Raw genomic sequence first — 21,268 nt, forward strand, 5'->3', positions numbered from 1 at the left:
GAATGCCCTATATTTCTTTTTGTTGTCTGATTTCTAATTGCTAGGACTTCTAGGACTATGTTGAACAATAGTGGCAATAGTGGGCCTCCTCATTGTGTTCCTGACATTGAGGGAAAAGCTCTCGTTTTTTTCCCCATTGAGAATGATATTCACTGTGGGCTTTTCATAGATGGCATTTAGATATTGAGGTATGTTCCCTCTATCCCCGTACTTTGAAGAGTTTTAATCAGGAAAGGATGCTGCATTTTGTCAAATGCTTTTTCTGCATCAATTGAGAGGATAATATGGTTTTTGTGTTTTCCTTTACTGATGTGGTCTATCACGTTTTTTTATTTGCAAATGTTGAAGCACCCTTGCATCCCAGGAATAAATCCCACCTGATCCTGATGCATTTCTTTATAAATTTCCTTTCAACACAAAATATGGGATTGTTGAGTCAGTGTTGTACATACTTGTACTTCTTCCTTGCCAACATGTCCTTTGTAGACATCTGTATCACTTCCACCAGTGTCCCCAAGATGCTGGTGAATATACTAACACAGAGAAAAGTTCTGACTTATGACAGCTGCATCATACAGATGTACTTTTTCTTACTTTTTGTAGGTTTGGACAACTTCCTCCTGACTGTGATGGCTTATGACTGCTTTGTGGCCATCTGTCACCCCCTGCACTACATGGTCAACATGAACCCCTGGCTCTGTGGACTGCTGGTTCTGGTGTCTAGATTATGAGTGTGCTGCATTCTTTGTTACAAACCTTAATGGTGTTGTGGCCGTCCTTCTGTACAGAGGTGGAAATCCCCCACTTTTTTTGTGAAATTAATCAGAGGATCCAACTTGCCTGTTCTGATACTAACATGGTGATGTAATTTGCAGCTACTCAGTTAGGTGGTGCTCCCCTGGCTGGGGTCTTTTATTCTTACTCTGAGATAGTTTCCTCCATACAGAGAATCTCATCAGCTGAGGGAAAGTATAAAGCATTTTCCACCTGTGCGTCTCACTTCTAAGTTGTCTCCTTATTTTATTGTATGATGCTTGGTGTGTTCCTTAGTTCTGCTGCTACCCAGAGCTCCCATACAAGTGCAGTGGTCTCATTGATGTATGCAGTGGTCACACCCATGCTGAACCCCTTCATCTACAGCCTGAGGAACAAGCACATAAAGCGGGTTGTAATTTTTTTTTCCAGTGGGAAACCATGAAAGGGCCATTTTTCAACATTACCTGTGACTAATGCCTAATAGCCAGAAATTGTGATTCTTAGATTGGATCATGAAATAACTTAATCCCTCTATTTATATCCTGGAGTTTCAATTTTCTTAAATTCAACTGCTATTGCTTTTCAATAAGCCTCTTTGCTGAACTTTCTGTGCCTTCTGATAGCCAACAATTTTTCCTTTATGCTTTTATTTAAAGATTTTATTTTATTTTATTTTATTTTATTTTATTTTATTTTATTTTATTTTATTTTATTTTAGTCAGAGCACAGGAGCAGCAGGCAGAGCAGGCAGAATGAGAAGCAGGCTCCCCACTGAGCAGGGAGCCTGATGCGGGGCTCAATCCCAGGACCAAAGGTAGATGGTAAACCAATTGAGTCACCCAGGTGTCCCTCCTTTTGTTTTTTTAATTTCCAAAGTTAGTCCCAGTCTTGAATCAGAAACAGTTTTGAGATTCCCATTTGCTTCATATAGTGATGAATGGTATAGAATGATTATACTATAGTTATTACTGATTATTACTATATTACATACAGTAATCATTTTATTAAATAAACTACATTTGGCCACTGAGGCCAAAATTTATGATTTTATTGTATAAGAAATTAGATCACAGGTTTACATTCTGTGTCTGCCATTCGTTTCTGTGTTACTGCTTTAAATGCTCTTTCTGGTGATATAGACTTAACCTACTAGTTTGTTTTGTAACTAGTCTTGGGGTTTTATGATCCTCATTAGGATCCTGTTCTCATAGCAGCTCCGCATCCACAGTATCACTGGCACAGAAAAATAAGGAGAAATTACTTATGAAAAACACCCTCAAAGCATAATCTACAGAAAGACAAATCTGCATAAATCAAATGACTTAATATGGGCTCCATATCAGAGAAGAACCAAATATAATAAAGTAAAATTTCCAATCATAAAATATTTTATTGTGGAATATGTGCTTTTGATGATGAGCATCTACTCACTAAAGTGTGGGATGTGTGGTGTCCATGTGTAAAGGGTTTTATTTATTCAAGTGAAGAATTTAGTGACAGATATTGAGTTATTTAATTGGATGATTTGGCTGTTTCTATTTGAAAATTTCCAGGGCTGCCTTCAAATATTACTCCTTTTGTTGCCCTAAACTTAATATCTACCTCTTTTAAAAAGTTGTCATAAACTTTATAATGTGAGTAAACAATAAGTGTATCCACTCTGTCATTAACTCTGCCTTTTTTATGCTCTAAGCTCTCTTCAATCCTATGATCAAAGGAAGATACAGGCAAGAGCTTGAATTCCTGTCCAGTAATGTTCTGGGAATGGAAAGTTGGGACTGAGGGGTCCATAAGTTTTCCTGCAGAAACATAGAGGTCTTTCCAAACTCTACCAGTTACCTGGATGGGAATCTCAGTGGTAGTCACTTTTTAGTACAGTTATCTAAAATAAATGTGAATCACCAGGACATTATGCATACTCCTTTCAAATCAGAAAAACTGTCAAAAATAAGAAACGGTAGATTATTCTTAAAATTCTCAGTTCTGTGTATATTAATTATTGTATCAGTCAGCTATTGCTGCATAACAAGCCATGCCAAAAGGAAACAATATAAGATAATGCTTTTTTCATTTTCTTTTTTTTTTTTTAATCACATGAGGGTATACATTGGGGAAGTCTTCTGGTCCCTGCTGGTCTCCTCATGAGGTTGCCATCAACTGTTTGTCAGCTGGTAGTGCTCCTCTAATTCTGGCTGTGTTCTCACATTTGGTTTTTTAAAAAAAAAAGATTTTATTTATTTATTTGAGAGGGAAAGAGACAAAGAGAGGAAGAACTGAGGAGGGAGGGGCAAAAGGAAAGGGAGAAGTAGACTTTTCCCAGTGAGCAGGGAGCTGTCTGCAGGGCTCAATCCCAGGACCCTGGCGTCATAATCTGAGCTGAAGGTAGACATTAAACCAGCTGAGCCAAGCAGAAAATCAACAAAGAAACAAGAGTTTTGAATGACACCCTGTACCAGCTGGACCTCATAGCTATATACAGAACGTTCCACCCTAAAACAACAGAATACGCATTCATCTCGAACACACATGGAGCTTTCTCCAGAATAGACCACATACTGTGTCACAAAGCAGGTCTCAACTGATACCAAAAGATTGAGATGATTCCCTGCATATTCTCAGACCACAATGCATTGAAACTGGAACTCAATCACAAGAAAAAATTGGAAGAAATTCAAACACTTGGAAGCTAAGGACTGTCCTACTTAAGAATGTTTGGGTCAACCAGGAAATCAAAGAACTTAAACAATTCATGGAAATCAATGAGAATGAAAACACATCTGTCCAAAACCTATGGGATACTGCAAATGAGGTCCTAAGGGGGAAATACATAGCCAACCAAGCCTCACTCAATTTAAGGAAAAATCCCGAATACACAAACTAACTTTACACCTTAAGGAACTGGAGAAAGAATAAATAAAACCTAAGTGAAGAAGAAGAAGAGAAATAATAAAGATTAGAGCAAAGATCAATGAAATAGAAACCAGAAATGCAGTAGAAGCTGGTTCCTTGAAAGAATTAATAAGATCGATAAGCTACTGGCCTGACTTACCTAAAAGAAAAGGGAAAGGACTGAAATTAATAAAATTATGAATGAAAGGGGAGAGATCATGACTAACACCAAGGAAAGAGAAACAATTATTAGAAGTTATTACCAGCAACTGTATGCCAACAAATCAAGCAACTTGGAAGAAATGGATGCCTTCCTGGAAACTTATAAACTACCAAGACTGAAACAGGAAGAAACCGATGATCTGATAGACCAATAATCAGTAATGATATTGAAGCAGTGACCAAAAACCTCCCCCAAAACAAGAGTCCAGAGCCTGATGGATTTCCAGGGGAATTCTACCAAGCATTTAAGGAGAAATAGTACCTATTCTCCAGAAGCTGTTTCAAAAAATATCAACAGAAGGAAAACTTCCAAACTCATTCTATGAGGCCAGCATTACCTTGATCCCAAAACCAGGCAAATACCCCATCAAAAAGGAGAACTACAGACCCATATCCCTGAGGAATATAGATGCCAAAATTCTCAGAAAGATCCTAGCCAATAGGATCCAACAGTACATAAAAAGGATTATCCATCACAACTAGATGGGATTTATTCCTGGGATACAAAGGTGGTTCAACATTCGCAAATCAGTCAATGTGATAGAACACGTTAATAAAAGAAAAGACAAGAACCATATGATCTTCTCAATTGATGCGGAAAAAGCATTTGACAAAATCAGCATCCTTTCCTGATTAGAACTCTTCAGAGTGTAGGGATAGAGGGAACCCTCCTCAATTTCATAAAACCATCTATGAAAAGCCCACAGAGAATATCATTCTCAATGAGGAAAACCTGAGGGCTTTTCCCTTGGATAGGGACCACAACAAGGATGCCTACTCTCACCACTATTGTTCAACATAGTACTGGAAGTCCTACCATCAGCAATCAGACAACAAAAAGAAATAAAAGGTATTCAAATTGGCAGAGAAGAAGTAAAACTCTCTCTCTTCATAGATGACATGATACATTATGTGGAAAACCCAAAATCTTGACCCAAATTACTAGAACTCACACAGCAATTCAGTAATGTGGTAGGATAGACAACCATTGCCCAGAAATCAGTTGCTTTTCTATACACTAAAAACATAACTATAGAAAGAGAAATTAAGGAATGAATTCCATTTACAATAGCACTAAAATCCATAGGATACAGAGGAATAAACCAAGCCAAAGAAGTAAAGGATCTATACTCTAGAAACTACAGAACACTTATGAAAGAAATTGAAGAAGACACAAAAAGATGGAAAAACATTCCATGCTCATTGGAAGAATAAACATCGTTAAAATGTTTATGCTGCCCAGAGCAATCTATACTTTCAACGCCGTCCCTATCAAAATACCAATGGTATTTTTCAAAGAATCAGAACAAACAATCCTAAATTTAATGGAATCTGAAAATACCCTGATTTTCCAAGGAAATGTTGAAAAAGAAAAACAAAGCTGGGGGCATCACAATGCCTGTCTTCAAGCTATATAACAAAGCTGTGATCCCTAAGACAGTATGGTACTGGCACAAAAATAGATACATAGATCAATGGAACAGAAGAGAGACCCCAGATATGGACCCTCATCTCGGTGGTCAACTAATTTTCAACAAAGCAGGAAAGAATATCCAATGGAAAAAAAAAATATCTTCAGTAAATGGTGCTGGGAAAATTGGACAGCTATACACAGAAGAATGAAACTCGACCATTCTCTTACACCATACACAAAGATAAACTCAAAATGGATGAAAGACCTTGATGTGAGACAGGAATCCATCAAAATCCTAGAGGAGAACATAGGCAGTAACCTCATCGACATAGGCCACAGTAACTTCTTTCATGACATATCTCCAAAGCCAAGGGAAACAAAAGCAAGAATGAACTTTTGGGACTTCACCAATATAAAAATGTTTTGTACAGCAAAGGAAACATTCAACAAAACTAGGATTCATCCCACAGAATGGGAGAATATATTTGCAAATGACATTTGGATAAAGGGCTGATACCAGAGATCAATAAAGAGCTTCTCAAACTCAACACCCAAAAAACAAAGAATCAAGTAAGAAAATGGGCAGTAGACATGAACAGACACTTCTACAAAGAAGACACACAAATTCCTAACAGACACATGAAAAAATATTCAACATCATTAGCCGTCAGGGAAATCCAAATCAAAACCACATTGAGATACCACCTTATATCAGTTAGAATGACAAAAAATAATAAGGCAGAAAACAACAAGTGTTGGAGAGGATGTGGAGAAAGGGGAACCCTCTTACCCATTGCTGGAAATTCAAGTCGGTACAGTCACTTTGGAAAACAGTATGGAAGTTCCTCAAAAAGTTAAAAATAGAGCTAGCCTATGACCCAGCCATTGCACTACCGGGAATTTACCCCAAAGATACAGATGTAGTGAAAAGTAGGGGCACATGCTCCCTAATGTTCATAGCAGCAATGTCCACAATAGCCAAAGTGTGGAAGGAGCTGAGGTGCCCTTCAACAGATGAATAGATAAAGAATATGTTGTTCATGTATACAATGGAATATTTCTCAGCCATCAGAAAGGATGAATACCCACCATTTGCTTCAATATGGATGGAACTGGAGGGGATTATGCTAAGGGAAATAATTCAAGCAGAGAAAGACAACTATTATATGGTTTCACTCATATGTGGAACATAAGGAATAGTATGGCGGACTTTAGGAGAGGGAAGGGAAAACTGAAGGGGGGGGGAATCATAGGTGGAGATGAACCATGAGAGACTATGGACTCCAGGAAACAAACTGAGGGTTTCAGAGGGAAGGAGGAGGTATGGGTTAGCCCAGTGATGGGTATTAAGGAGGGGACATATTGCAATGAGCACTGGGTGTTATACGCAAACAATGAATCATGGAACACTATGTCAAAAACTAATGAAGTATTTTATGGTGCCTAACATAACAAAATAAAAAAATGGAACATGCAGTATGTAATCATGAGTTTTCAATGACTATTTTAATTCCTAAAGCTGTGCACTTTAAATATGTACAGATTATTGGATGTAATAGTGTTCCATAAATTAATTAGAATTTTAAAATTCTGGTAGTGCATGACTCAGAATCAGAAATGAGCCTAGTTAGCTGAGTCACACCAAACAGGGTGGGAGAGCTCTCTTCCAACTATGGAAAAGCAAAGGTTCACATGTGGATATTTAAAAAGTGGAATTAAATGAAGACAATTCACATTTGACAAACTCACTTATTTTGTAACTAGATTATCTACATATATTAAAGGCATGGAATGACATAAATTGGTTCAAGACAGAAGAGCACTAAAGCCACACACCTCATGGATGAGCTTTAGGAACACAAAGAGTTTCCCACCTGACTTCAGACTCATGTGGAGCCCTCCAGAGATCATAACCACTCCCTACCCTACAATCCCTTCCATAATAAGGACATTATGCTAAGCCATTTTTTTTAAGATTTTATTTATTTACTTGAGAGAAAGAGAGAGAGAGTAAGCTAGAGAGAGAGTATGAGTGTTGGGGGGCAGACAGAAGGAGAGGGAGAAGCAGACTCCCCACTGGGCAGGGAGCTTGATGGGGGGCTCTATCTAAGGACCCTGAAATCATGACCTGAGCTGAAGGCAGATGCTTAACCAATTGAGTGGCCCAGGCACCCGTATAGTAAACCATTTTATTTTAGGATGCTTTGTACCCAGCAATAGCTAATTGATATAATAATCAAATTAGGAGGAACTGACAGCATTTGTAATAATCTGATTCTTTTTATTCTACATAATGTTTTGATAATTGAAGGTAGCCTTCATGACTACACTGTTCTTGGAGTTTATTTCATGTAACTATATTAAAAGATGACTCCTTAGGGGCCCCTTTGAAGTAAAATGGAAAAGTAGGAAGGACATATATGTGTGCCCACAACTTGTGACTCTGAATCACATCCTGGACAGGAATCCAAGCTCGCTGGTGAGTCATCCTGTGGTTATGAGAATCATATATAGTGAATGTTATTGATATGTTTAATTCTCTGCCCCTTTAGTAGTTATGGCCAAAATTCAAAGGGTGGGAGATATTTCATTTAGAGAACAGAAAGGAATCATATTTGTATGAAGCACTGAAAATATTCAATCAGAACCAGAAAATAATTTAATAAAACCCCAAACATGCCACCAGTCTTTCATCTTAGTGATTACACCTTACGAGTGGACCCTGATATTCCATAATTTAATGACTAGATGAAGTCCCTGAGAAAGAAATATTTTGCATAACAATAAATATATAATTTAATATTTTGCCTCATCATCCTTAAAGCCGGGTTTGACTCTAAGGACATATTATGTCAATCTATTTTTTCCATATTTGTCATTCTGTGCAGACTCCACTTGGAGACATGTATTTTATGATCATATATTTTGCCAGTGACTATGGCAGTCATGGTGGACACAAGCTGTGTAACAGGACAGGATCCTAATGTGTAGAAAAATCCCCAAGATCAGGTATAACTTTCAGTACGTCAAAGTCTGCATTCCCAGGAAGAGCAGGGAAGGTAGTGAGATACACAGGAATGATGTTGACAAGAGTGAAGCACATGGGCTCAGATTGTTCTCTGTTATAAACTTACATAAATAGCTGCGGTGGCCAAGAGTAGATTTCCCATAGGAGCAGTGTTAAGTCAAACACAAGAAAAAAATAGTCACTATGGTATATTTTATCTGAGAAGAAATTATTCTCAACAGCTTCATTTAGTCATTTTAAAAAGTGAGAATGTCCAAATAGTTCACATCCAAAGTTAGGAATGACATTAAGACCTAGGAAAATGACAAAGAGAAAAATTTCTTGGATATCAGAGATATCACAAAGCTTAATAAAATGAGTTACATATATTGTACAAGACATTGAAATTGAAAATGTAAAAATTCTGGGAAATAAATTAAGGAAGCAAGTTCTACTTCCACAATATACATAAAAAAATCACAACTTCTGACCCTAAGGCATTGGGCCCTGTGACCATGGGCACTTCTTCAGGCCTCAGACAATTGGCCCTTTTAGAACTGCCATCCTAGAGAATCTCATAAGAGCCGTCTTTATGTCTTTGTTCCTCAGGCTGTAGATGAAGGGGTTCAGCATAGGTGTGACCACCGCGTACATCACCGAGGCTACTGCACTTGTGTGGGAGCTCTGGGGAGCAGCAGAGCTAAGGTACACTCCTAGGCTCGTAAAATAAAATAAGGAGACAATGGATAGGTGAGATGCACAGGTGTAAAATGCTTTATACTTGCCTTGAGCTGATGAGATCCCAAGGATGGAGGAAACTATCTTAGAGTAAGAATAAAGGACCCCAGCCAGTGGAGCACCCCCCAGCAACATAACTGCAAAATACATCACCATGTTATTAAGAAAGTTATCAGAACAGGCAAGTTGGATCATCTGATTGAGTTCACAGAAAAAGTGGGGGATTTCTACCTTTGTACAGAAGGACAGCCATGACACCATTAAGCTTTCTAACAAGGAATGCAGGACACTTATGATCCAGGACACCAGAACCAGCAGTCCACACAGCCGGGGGTTCATGATGACCATGTAGTGCAGGGGGTGACAGATGGCCACAAAGCGGTCATAAGCCATCACAGTCAGGAGTAAAACATCTAATCCTGAAAAGAGTATGAAAAAATACATCTGTGTGATGCAGTCTTCAAAGGTTATGACTTTGCTCTGAGTCTGGATGTTCCACAGCATCTTGGGGACAGTGGTGGAGGTGAAACAGATGTCTAGAAAGGACAGGTTGGCGAGGAAGAAGTACATGGGGGTGTGGAGGTGGGAGTCAGAGCTGACGGCCAGGATGATGAGCAGGTTTCCAAACACAGTGATCAGGTACATGGAGAGGAAAAGCCCAAATATGAGGGGCTGCAGTTCTTGTTCCTCTGAAAATCCCAGAAGAAGAAACTTTGAGATTCCTGTATTGTTTCCTGGGTCCATTAGTGGAGGTGACTACCAGCACAGGGGAAATAATATGATTAATTTTCACATAAATGGGCATCGTTCACATCGTGGAAATGTTAGAATTTACATTTTCCAGTCAAGAAACTAATTTTAATACTTTGTTGAGTGGATCTGCACCCCTTGAGAGGATCCCCAGTTCCTCTCTGATTAGGGATTTCCATCACAGCATCTAATGTTCTGCAACAGTTCAGATATTATACAGTTTTAATAAGAAATTATTTCATGGATTTGAGGAAATCAAGAGTGTCGACCATGTTTCCAGAAATTTCTAGTCATAAAGTAGAGGGTGCTTTCAATGATGGTGATAGGATAGAAGCACATATAAAAATTGAATAATCATGAGATGGGATCAGATGTTATGAAAAAAACAAAAGCTGTTTAAAGGAGAGAGTGGATGAGGTGTTATGTTGGGTGTTCAGTCAAGACTGGCTAAGAAGGTGACATTTGAACACAGACCTCATGGAAGAGAGGGTGGAAGATAGGAGGTTTTCCTGGCAGAGGGAACGGCCAGTGCAAAGGCCTTGAGGAAGTGCTTCTGTCAGAAAATCAAGGCTCAGAAGGAAGCCAGTGTCTTGAGGGGAATGGACAAGAGGAAGAGGATGAGAGGTGATGTCAGTGAATTTCCTAGAACCATGTGGCCTCATAGCTGCTTAAATTTCAAGACACAGCGACTTCCTCTTCCACACTATGTACCTCTTGCACTTTACAATCTGGTTGGAATAGCATTCTGTCCATTGTACATCCCTCCTTAATATCATCTGTTGATTGAGTTTGGCCTGTGTATTATAAGGGTCACTTTGAAATAGATGATCCTGTGCATCCCTGCTCTGAGGACTGCACTCACTCATCTAGGTACATACACTCATGTGCACACACACACACACACACACACACACACACACACACAACACAGCACACCGTGTCCTCCTGGTGTGTGTTTTTCTATGTCCTTCTCACCCCCCCACCCCAAAACTGTTTAGGATATGAATGCATACACATCATATTACCTTTCCCATAAGGAATGTAAAAATAGTACCCAGAAATTCCTATTCATAGCTTCCCAGGGTCAAATGATCTTGGGGCTCCATTTTGGAATGGACACTTTTTGACCTGTGTGTAAAGAAACATAAATAATTGTGTTCAATAACCAGAAAGAGAGAGAGAGAGAGAGAAACGGGGAGGTGGAGGGAGGGAGAAATGAGATGGACATAAAGAGTAAATGATCTAATGAGCTCAGTTGTTCTGAGAGACTGTAAGGAAGGAAAGCTTCCTTGGTGCTGGTGGCATCCAGTCCTGGTTACATCCCATTTATACCCTGCAAAAATAATAAAAGAGCAAAAATAAATTGCCCAAAAAGCAAAGGTAGTGACATCTTTCTGGTGTAAAACATCTTACAGAGTGAACATCACAAAAGAAAAATGAATAAAAAGAATAAACCAACACTTCACAAAATTAGGTGTTTTTATTATCAGATAGCAGTAGACCTGTCTTTTTCTGTGCCTAGCCAATATTTATTTGACCAGTGGGTTTTTATTTGGTCCAAAGTGGATCAAGTGAGCTCCTTTATCACTTTTCCTATGTGACATCTTTTTGTGATTATTTGTCATTCCAGCCTTTGCGTTTCAGTCAGTTTCTTGACAAGTCCCAGGAGCACACCTAAATCTAATGCTTCTGTTCTTTTCCAACATGCAAAGGCCTCCCCAGACTCTGTAAGATCCTACACACCCCATGGCAATCTACCCTCTTACTCATAAATCTCTTCATCTGCCAGAACATAAAGAGTACTTACGATAAACATAGGTGTCTTTCAATACATATGAATTGAAAATGTGTAAGTGTGCATAGCACATTACAGTTTTAAAAAGCAAAGACTTTTGAAAGACAGGAAAACAGTGGAAATGCACTTACATTAAGCAGAATGGCTCAAAACAACTGTCTGAAACCAAATAAAAGGAAGTCTCAAAACCAACTTCTGAAAAAAAAAAGGTTTAAAAGAGTTATAATTAAATGAAATTGACAATGGTACAAATCTAAATTAGATTGCCATGGACTTAAATAATGAATCATGGAACACTGCATTAGAAACTAAGGATATACTGTATGGTGACTAACATAACATAATAAAAAATTATTATAAAAAACAGATTGCCATGGACGTGGAAATTAAAGAACATGAAAAAGTCTTTTAACGTGGAGAGAAAACAGTATCTAAAATTTTAGTATCATGTAACATAAAGAGATATGGGACAAGATTGCTTATGGAAGGTAAAAGTGATTCTCCATCAAACGTAAAGAAGAATCCTGTTCAAGTGATGGCATTTCTATTTTAGAAAGATATACAATAATAAAAGGACAAAGGGAACAATAAGGAATACAGAGACTTGAATACTAGTTGGAAATATGTATAAAGGATGATTCGTGAGCAATAAGTATGCAGAAGGACATGCACTTTCATTTTGAAAGCAGGTATTTACAAGTGAAGAATATTGAGGTGACAGATTAATTCTTTGAGCAAAAACAAAACAAAGCAAAAACCCTAGAAAAAGCAGTGGAGGCAATATATTATTACTAACTCACAGACTTTACCACACAAGATTCATACACTCTCACACGTTCTGCACAAATACGTCTACACAGACATAAAGAAGCAATTTGGCCAGTAGCTAAATTGGTGGGATAAACAGCAATACTTTGCTGAAAGATCGCAAAAACAAACAAACAAAAAACCAGGAGTAAAACCACTCCAATGCCACTATGCAAACAGCAAGGACTCCACAGACCATTTTCAACAGAGAAAATATGTGGCGAGCTAAGTCAGACCATGTTCAGGCTCACAGGTAATGAGGTTAATTGTAAAGGAAGCTCATTAGCAGACCCTTTTCATATAATACATGAAAAACATTTCATTTGAATATTCGAGAGAGGAGGTACTGTGATATGTATGCTTCATAAACTGTTCTTGCATAGATGTACTTGCGAGGATTCTTTCCTCTGGATTTTCTGCTCAGTATGGAAATGGAGTCTAATATGTCCCATCTTAAACATGAAGAGACATGTCCTCACTTCACTGTATATCTCTCAAAAGCTAATACTTGACTTTTCTTCTCTGGTTAATTGCCAAGATCCTTGGTCTCAGGTTCTACTTTTAGGCTTCCCATGCCCCCTTTACTAGGGTTTCCATTATTATGATATAGTTATTAACGCTGAACCTTGCATTTCTGAATACAATATCCACTTCTATTTTTAGCATCATAAATACATAAGTGAATTAATCAATAAATTCATTAATCAAGCCAGCAAACAGCCACAGCAAACTCTCAGCTCTGGGCTGGGCTGGACTGGCCCTGAGGTAAACACTCTTGACTTTCATTCTCTTGACCTTCTCCTGCAGTCCCTACTGGGCAGTAAAACTCATCTTGATAGGGTCTCTGAGAGGAAGGTCCTTACATGGAAATCAAAATACACTACATCAAAAACGAATGATGTACTGTATGGTGACTAACATAACATAATAAAAAATTTTTAAAAATACCTGTCTGGTTGGTAGTTGATGGAGGATGAAGCTCTGTCCCCAGACAAGAGAGAGGAATAGGTCAGACTTCAGTGCCCCATCCAGACTCAGGACTGCACAAGAGACGACCAGGTCTTTTCCAGCCCGAGGTTGCCTGTGCTGCGGGACTGCAACAGAGGAGTATTTACAGCTGGTTCGGTCTGCTCATTAGGCACATTTCCCTCTGTTCCTCCCACCTGTAGGCACATGATTTCCTTGCAGGACACTAGTGTGGACAGAAAGGAGAGTTTTCCTGTTGAATTTCTGTACCCAGGAGACTGGATGTTAAGCCAAATGAAGTCAGCTTTTCTTACTCTTTTTCTGTGACTTCTTCTACCTTTCAGAGATCTAAACTCCCAGCCCCTTATCCCACTCCTGAGGGAACATTTTCTCTTGTTTAAGACTGAGGAATAGATCCTGACTACGTCCCTAAGGTCCTTCAGCATTGACTAGTGGTGGAGACATAACCCCTGATAGCTCTAGGAAGTTACTTTTCCCTTTTTCAACAAAGATGATAAGTTTGTTCCTTTAATATAAACCCCTGGACTCTATACTCCTTGGATTCATGACAGTTTTGCCAAAACAATGAGGAATTTCACACTTCTATCACAAGTTCAGAGCTATGGCTTAAAATGTCACTATAAAATATTTGCTAATTGTAAGAGATATATTTTGCTCAGTTGTGTACTATATCTGTGTTTAGCACCTTATAGGAATCTCCTGGTTTAATTTTTATAGTAGTCCATTCTGTGAGGAAGCACTAGTGTGAACCCCATTCCCCATGGAGAAATGGGGCTTGAGGAATTCAGTGAGCTTCTCAAAGTTATCATTGCAGAAAAGGATGGCTGCTGATTGTATTCTCTCAGAATGCTCCCAGTTTTCAATCTCTGTGCCAGTGGTCTCAACCAGACGTGGTTCTCTTCCCCTGGGTACATCTGGCAATGTCTGAGGGACGCTGCTAAACACCTCCACTGGGCAGGACAGCTCCCAACACAGATAATGACCCCACCTCAAAGGTCATATTGAGAGTGTGAGAAAATGTACTCTAGACCAGCACTTCTCCAACTTCAAAGTGCATGTGAATCACCTAGGATTCTGGCTCAAATGCAGATTCTGCTTTAGCAGGTGCTGGTGGGCCCAGGAGTTCAGCATTTCTAACAAGCTCTTGAGTGATGTCAGTGCTGCAGGTCGTGGTCTGTGGACCACTCTTTGAGTAGCAGGACTGTCATCCTGTTAATGAGTAAGTGCAGGTGGTTGTAGGTCTTCTTTACAAAAAACATCATGTTTGCATAAAATGTTGAATGACTAGTATATCCAGGCATTCTAGTGGCTGAGATAAATTCTGTGTTTATTTCTTTTATATAATTACCCTTGAGTGACACCAAATTAAATACTTTTAGAAAAGACTTTCTAGTATGCAGAAAAAGAGCCGCTTTAACTGGTCCACATTCTAGTACCTAGAAATTTTGAATATGTTATTTTTATAGGAAGAGAGAGATTTAGGTAGTAAATGGATTAAGGCTGCTAATGAGGTGACCTTAAACTAAGACTGGCCAAGATTATGCAGACGGAAGTAATATAATCACCATGCTCCTCTGAATGTGGGAGAGGGAAGCAGAATAGTTGCATCAGAGAGAGATGTGAGATGCCACATCTCTGGCTTTGAAGATGGATAAAGGACAATGAGCCATGAATGCTTGTCATTAGAAACTGTGATAGGAAAGAAAAGAGACTCTCCTGTAGCATCCAGAAGGATCCAGTCCCCGCAAACATCTTGATTTTAGCCCCCTGCTTCTGACCTTGAAAACGGTAAGAGCATAAATTTGTTTCTTTGAAGCCTCTAGTAATTTATTATAGCAGAAATAGGAATGTAATACAGACATTTATCCAAAAAAATTGTTTTGGAGTAAAGCAAATTTTGGTTTTCAATTAATTCCTTTGTCTACTCTTGGGTAAGGGTATTTTGTGTTGAAATCCAATCTTAACTTAAGAAAAGAAAGAATAAAGTCAAATTGGAGCTTCTGCTCCATTGCTGGAATGGAATGGAAAAAGTGAATTCCCCATTGCTAAAATACACATGTGACTTACTTACTTAATTACATATGTATTTTGGAAAGAGAGAGAGAGAGAGTGCTGGGGAAGGGCAGAGGGAGAGGGAGAGAGAATCCTTAAGAGGACTCCTCACTGAGCATGGGGCTGATATGGTGCTTGAATCCATGCCCTGATTTCATTCCGGGATCCAAAATCAAGAGTCGGACCCTTAACTGACTGAACCACTGAAGTACCCCTTTTATTTATTTTTAAATTTATCTCTATGCTAAATGTAGGGCTTGAACTCATTACCCTAGGCTCAAGCAATGCATGCTCTGGCAGCCTGGCTGGCTCCGTTGGTGGAGCGGGGGACTCTTGAACTCAGGATTGTGGGTTTGAGCCCCACGTCATTGTAGAGATCACTTAAAAATAAAATCTTTATGGAAAAAAAAAATGAAGTTGTTCTTGTTCCACTGAGCCAGCCAGGTGCCTTGTGCCATTACATTTAAATATGAATTCTTTATTTTACTTTAATTTATTTACTTAGTTTTTTATTATATGTTTTTTATTTTATTTAAATTTAATTAGCCAATGTAGAATACATCATTAGTTTTTGATGCAGTGCTCAATGATTCATCAGTTGTGTAACACTCAGTGCTCATCACATCTTGTGCCCTCCTTAATACCCATCACCTTGTTACCCCACATCTACCCACCTCCCTTTCCAGAATCCTCAGTTTGTTTCCCAGAGTCCATAGTCTCTCTTTGTTCATCTCCCCCTCTAATTTCCCCCCCTTCAGGTTTTCCTTCCTTCTGCTAACGTCTTCCTTGCAATTCCTTATGTTCCACATGTAAGTGAAACCATATGATAATTGTCTTTCTCTGCTTGATTTATTTCACTTAGCATAATCCCCTCCAGTTCCATCCACGTAGATGCAAATTTTGGGTAATCATCCTTTCTGATGGCTGAGTAATATTGCATTGTATATATGGACCACATCTTCTTTATCCATTCGTCTGTTGAAGGGCATCTGGGCTCCTTCTACACTTTGGCTATTCTGGACATTGCTGTTATGAAAATTGGGGTGCATGTGCCCCTTCTTCTGTCCCTGGATTCTGTTTTGGGGGGGAGGTTTTTGATTACTGCTTCAGTTGCCTTTCTGATTATGGATCTATTCAGATTTTCTACCTCTTTCTGTTTCAGTTTTGGTAGTTTGTTAGTTTCCAGGAATGCATCCATTTCTTCCAGATTGCCTGATTTGTTGGCACATAGTTGCTCACAATATGTTCTTAAATTTTCTGTATTTGCTTGGTGTGGGTTGTGATCTCTCCACCCTTTCATTCATGATTTTTTTTTTTTAATTTCAGTCCTTTCTCTTTTCTTTTGGATAAGACTGGCCAGAGGTTTATCAATCTTATTAATTCTTTCAAAGAACCAACTTCTACCTTCATTGATCTACTGTTCTTCTGGCTTCTATTTCATTAAGTTCTCCTCTAATAAGGGCATGAGCAGACACTTCTCCAAAGAAGACATACAAATGGTCCACAGACACATGAAAACATGCTCCACATCACTTGCCGTTAGGGAAGTACAAGTCAAAACCACAGTGAAATACCACCTTATACCAGTTAGAATGGCAAAAATTAACAAGACAGGAAACAACAGATGTTGGCGAGGATGTGGAGAAAGGGGATCCCTCTGACACTGTTGGTGGGAATGCAAGCTGGTTAAGCCACTCTGGAAAACAATACGGAGTTTCCTCAAGAATTTAAAAATACAGCTACATTACAACCCAGCACTTGCACTACTGGGTATTTACCCCAAAGATACAGATGTAGTGAAAAGAAGGGGCATATGCACCCCAATGTTCATAGCAGCATTGTCCACAATAGCCAAACTGTGGAAGGAGCTGAGATGTCCTTCAGTGGATGAATGGAGAAAGAAGATGTGGTTCATATATACAGTGGAATATTACTCAGCAATCAGAAAGGATGAACATCTCTCATTTACATCGACATGGATGGACCTGGAGGGTATTATGCTAAGTGAAATAAGTTTATCAAACAATTATCATATGGTTTCACTCATAAGTGGAACATAAGGAATAGTGCAGAGTACCAAAAGGGGAAGGGAGGGCAAACTGAATAGGAAGAAATCAGAGAGAGAGACAAATCATATGAGACTCTTGACTGTGGGAAACTAAGTGAGGGTTACAGAAAGGAGCAGCATGGAGGGATGGGGTAACCACGTGATGGGTATTAAGAAGGGCACAAGATTTGACAAGCACTGGGTGTTATATGCAACTAATGAATCAGTGAACATTACATCAATAATGAATAATGTACTATATGTTGGTTAATGAAATAAACAGGGCTTCAGAGGGGAGGGCAGTGGGGGAATGGGATAGGCTGGTGATGGGTAGTAAGGAGGGCACGTACTGCATGGTGCACTGGGTGTTATATGCACCTAATGAATCATCGAACTTTACATCAAAAACCAGAGATGTACTGTATGGTGACTAACATAATATAATAAAAATATTATTATAATTTAAAAAAATAAACTTAATTAAAAAAAAGAAAGAAGGAAAAAAATGAACAAAGGAAATTTGGGGTCCATACTGGAATGGCAATGTTCTACTGTGATTTACACAAACATAAAAAAGTCTAGTCAATAAACAGAGAGACAGAGAGTGAGAGGGAGGGGGGATAAATGAATGAGGGAGAAGAATGCTCTAATAAACTCAGGTGGTCCCTGAGAGACTGTGTGGAAGGATCATCTCTCTTGTTCTGGCAGCTTCCCACCCCTGATTACATTCCATTATGCCCAGCAAAAATGATAAGAGAACAGAATAAACTTATTTAAAAGACAAGGATATCTTGTGTATTTACACAAAATTTTTTCAATAAAAATGTAAATACATGTCAATATTAACATATATATATTTCTTTTATGTATCCTAGACACTTGAGTAAAGGGATATACCATCACTTCACAAAAGGAAGTATACACAATACAACAAAAGTTGGGCATTTTTATATCAAGCATAGAAGACCTATTTTTCCCTGTACCTCCGGCATCATTATTTGACTGATTCCTTTCTATGTGGTCTGATAGGGGATGAGGTTAGCCCCTTTCTCCCTTGTCTTATGTGACATCTTCACATTGTTACTCTTGGGCTTTGGATAAAGAGCTCCCTTTGAGGAACCTAAAGGGCAACTCTAATCCTTATTCTTAATTTCATCCATGTGCAAAGGCCTCCCCAGACCATGCTCTATAAATCCTGCCCATAGCATGACAATTCTCTCTCTTTATACTGAATAACTTGCTTCATTGGACGATGCTATGTGATTACACACATGTATTATTTCATTGGGCTCTGTCTTCACTGAGGCAATGCAACACCCAAGAGAGCAGGGAATTCACCTTCTGTGTTCATTTTTGTTTTTCCACAAAATTATGTGAATATGTTTCATACATAAAGGTGTAAGACTACGAAAAGTTACAGAATCAAAAGAATGGTGGGATCACAAAACCAGGTTAAAATGAGTAGTTTCTAAATAACTGTCGTAAGCGAAATTGTATGAGAAATCAAAACTAATTGAAATAGGATATAAAATAGCAATGTTTAGTGATATCAACCTGGATTAATAATTAAATTGGGGAAGACCTAGATATGAAATAATATAACATATAATGTTCCTAGAATGTTCTGGCCCATGGCAGATATTCAGTTTTTATTTGTTAAATGAGTTAGGAATTAGGTCTCAATGTATAAGGATGTTTATCACAGGGCAAGGTTGTATTTCCATTTATTGGAAAAGGTTGAATTGCTCAATAAATTGTGGCAAATGGGATATCCTTCTGGAAGAATATGAAATCGGTTCCCTCCCTCAGACATTTTACAAAATTTGGAGGTATTATGACATCAGGGTAGGTGTGACCATACAATATAGTAGAACATCAAGAAAACTACATATAGGGGCGCCTGGGTGGCACAGCGATTAAGCGTCTGTCTTCGGCTCAGGGCGTGTTCCCAGCATTATGGGATCGAGCCCCACATCAGGCTCCTCCACTAGGAGCCTGCTTCTTCCTCTCCCACTTCCCCTGCCTGTGTTCCCTCTCTCGCTGGCTGTCTCTATCTCTGTCAAATAAATAAATAAAATCTTAAAAAAAAGAAAACTACATATAAAATTTACAGGTGGGCAACATCACTTAAATAAAGCAAAAAACTCAGAAGGAAGAAGACAGGTATATTTAAAGAAAATTTAATTTTTTGGGGTCAAATTATGTTCCAAAAGTCAACGGAGAAGCAATGATCTGAAGAACTCATTTGAAATGCTGATAACTGGAGAAAAAAAAAAAGCAGTAGAAGGGGTGTAATATATGGGCATATAATAATAAAGGCCAATAAGAATGGTCATTAAATATATGATGTGTGCTGAAACTGAGGGATAGTTTAAGAAAACAACAAGAGGGCTGTCTGGGTTGCTCAGTTGGTTCAGCATCTGCCTTCAGCTTAAGTCAGGATTTCAGGGTCCTGGGATCCAGTCCCACATGGGGTTCCCTGCCCAGTGGGGAGTCTGCTTCTCCTTCTCCCTCTACCCCTCCCCACCACTCATTCTCTCTTTCTCTCAAATAAATGAAAATAAAATATTTTTTTAAAAAAGAAAACAAGAAATGTCTCTTTCACCAGCAGCCTGGGGAAAACCTTACAGAGCTGTTACATTGTTTGTGGTGGAAACTTGTAAACTGGTGGCCAAGGGGTTACTATGAATTTGCTGCAGGAAATAAGTGTTACAAGGGTGAAGGCAGAAGCTGAAGGCAGCTGTGCTCCAAATACTGATGTTCTTCATCCCATGGCTTCTCTGTCTCTGCACCGTGGAGATTCTGGCCAGAGCTTGCCTGGGGGTGGGGGATGTGCTGTGCATTGTGGGGTATTTAGACATTACCTCCAGGCACCCCTCTCCACTGTGGCAGGAGAAGCTGGCTCCAGAGTGTGATCAGTGACCCGCCCAGGGGACAAAATCACACCCGATTAGAGCCACACATTGAATTTAACAATCTCAACATCGTTTTTCTAGGATTGCAATAATAGCAATTTAATGATAAATAATATGAAAGACCTTCAGAAGTGTGAGTAGCAGTCCCTCTGTGAAATTGACATTAGCACTGATTAAATTCATTAAATACTTAATCATGCAAACCAACAGAGAGAACACTTGCTCTGGGCTAAGTTGAATTGGCTCTCACATGGTGACGGGTCAATATTCTTGGCTTCCATTCTCTCTGACCCTGTCATCCATGCTCCACTGGGGTGTTGGACTCACCTGGCTGGGTGTGTGACAGGAAGGTGTCCTTGTGGAAGTCTGAATTCCTTCCTGGACAGCAGATGATACAGACTAAAGCTCTGTCCTCAGCCAAGACAGCAGGATGGAGTGAAGCATTGGCCTCCAGCCAGAATTAGGACTCGGAACAAACAGACAAGAAGCATGGCTCTTCCCGTCCAAGGTTGCACAGGCTGATGGACTGGGGACGAGGAGGTATTTACAGCTTCCTGTGTCTGCTCATTAGCACATTTCCCCCTTGTGACTCCAGACTCTAAGCACATAAATCCCAAGTGGAGAAGTCCTCTGGACTGTAAGGATGTTTCCCTAATGAATCTTAGTTCCCAAAAGACTAGGTTAGAGATCAAGTGAATCCAGTTCTTCTGTTTGTTTTACTCCATTTCCTTGACCTTGCCCCTTTCCTAATGTATAAATTTCCTAACACTTTATCTAAGCTTCAAGTTATAATTTTCTCCAAGTCTAAAATAGACCGAGAAACACACCTGGGTTAGGGCTCTTTATCTTCAAAACATTGACATGTGGTGGGGACACAGCCCTGCTGTCT

At 39.1% G+C, this 21,268-nt stretch overlaps 2 pseudogenes; one reads left to right on the plus strand and one right to left on the minus strand.

The window, feature by feature from the left end:
* Positions 1–422: 422 nt before the first annotated feature.
* Positions 423–1,198, plus strand: LOC123796686 (olfactory receptor-like protein OLF4; annotated as a pseudogene).
* A 7,582-nt stretch (positions 1,199–8,780) lies between these two features.
* On the minus strand, positions 8,781–9,770 carry LOC123796687 (olfactory receptor-like protein OLF4; annotated as a pseudogene).
* Positions 9,771–21,268: the final 11,498 nt, after the last annotated feature.

Source organism: Ursus americanus, chromosome 14 (assembly GCF_024610735.1).
Source record: "Ursus americanus isolate L20-20 chromosome 14, mUrsAme1.1.p, whole genome shotgun sequence".
In the NCBI taxonomy this organism is placed as follows: domain Eukaryota; kingdom Metazoa; phylum Chordata; class Mammalia; order Carnivora; family Ursidae; genus Ursus; species Ursus americanus.